This window comes from Pundamilia nyererei, unplaced genomic scaffold, assembly GCF_000239375.1.
Source record: "Pundamilia nyererei isolate P.nyererei 1_Seehausen unplaced genomic scaffold, PunNye1.0 scaffold00005, whole genome shotgun sequence".
Lineage (NCBI taxonomy): Eukaryota > Metazoa > Chordata > Actinopteri > Cichliformes > Cichlidae > Pundamilia > Pundamilia nyererei.
Window position 1 is genome coordinate 7239553 of NW_005187406.1, and position 1323 is coordinate 7240875.

At 34.3% G+C, this 1323-nt stretch overlaps 1 protein-coding gene across 2 annotated transcripts in view; it reads right to left on the reverse strand.

Annotated features, from left to right (window-relative positions):
• myocd (myocardin) overlaps positions 1-1323 on the reverse strand; it is a 130051-nt gene that overhangs the window by 46869 nt on the left and 81859 nt on the right. The window lies entirely within an intron of this gene.

The following is a 1323-nucleotide window of genomic DNA, read 5'->3' on the forward strand; positions in this document are numbered from 1 at the left end:
TTTTGGTTTAGAGTTAATTCACATATCCACATAACACTGCATTCTAAAATAAGTGCGCACATTTTAGTTTACACTGTTATGTATGATGAATTTTTTGTTTTCTGAGTTACCTTAGTTGCAGCTGTTCCAGTCCCTTGATTAAGGAGCCAAGAGGTGGAAAAGGGGCGGAGCGAGCTTTAAAGGAAGACTACAAATTGGTTCACGCCATAACTCAGGACTGGGGGGGGAGGGAATTGGAGTTCATTATGTTTAGTTAGGTTTTGTGTGTTTTACCCCTCCTGTTTTTGTGGGCTGATCAGCCATTATTTAAGTTTCCCCTTTGTCTTGTTAAGTTATAACTTAACAAGTCAGTTTGTTTGAATTATCAGTTGAGTTGTCAACTTTGAGTAGAGTTTTGTTATTTTGACCTCTTTTATGGGCCCAAGATTTTGATTCTTTTTGCATGAGTTAACCAATTATATTTTTTGGGTTAAATAAAAAATCATTTTTTTTGGACTTTAACCTGTGCCTAAGTTTCCTTCACTGCTCGGTCCATCACACAGACATATACAGAAAAACAATATATACACAAGTACATATACTTGCATTTACAAATACGAATATATATGTAAATACAGACACGTATGTGCTCAGACAAAACAAATGACATGAAATGACAATTATTAAGTCTGAAATGGAGGAAGAAGTATACATACATATTAATCCCTACCCCAATGCTCAACATTCTATTGAATCCCACTATTCATTGTTACCCCTAATTCCCATCATCACTTACCCCACACAATAAACAAGGAGGACATGTGTAAACATAGTTACAGTGACAGATATAATTTAGATACAATTTAGCATAGTTATTTATACAATGGGTGATAAACTTTATCAGTTTCATATTCTTCCAAAAGCAGTTTTCAAAACATCATTATGAACTGACTAATGCTTGAACATTGCTGTAGGACCACAGTTAAACTGTTCCACAGTTTTACCCCACAAATGGTAACACAAAAGGTTTTAACCTTTGTCCGTGCTTTAAGAGTCTTCAGATTTAATTTCCCCCTCAATTCATAGTCCCCTGGTAACATTGTATCTGGCTTTGTACATAATTTTTGCAGTTTTATATTTTATAAGATCCATAAACTTCAGAATTTTTAATTTCAAGAACATAATGTTAGTGTGGTCTCTAAATCCTGCTTTAGTAATCATCCTGATTGCTTTTTTCTGAATTTTACATAATGGTTGAAGTGAAGTTTTGTATGTATTTCCCCAGATTTCCACACAGTATGTCAATATAAGTGAACAGTAAAGTACCCGGAGTGATTTGGAAGG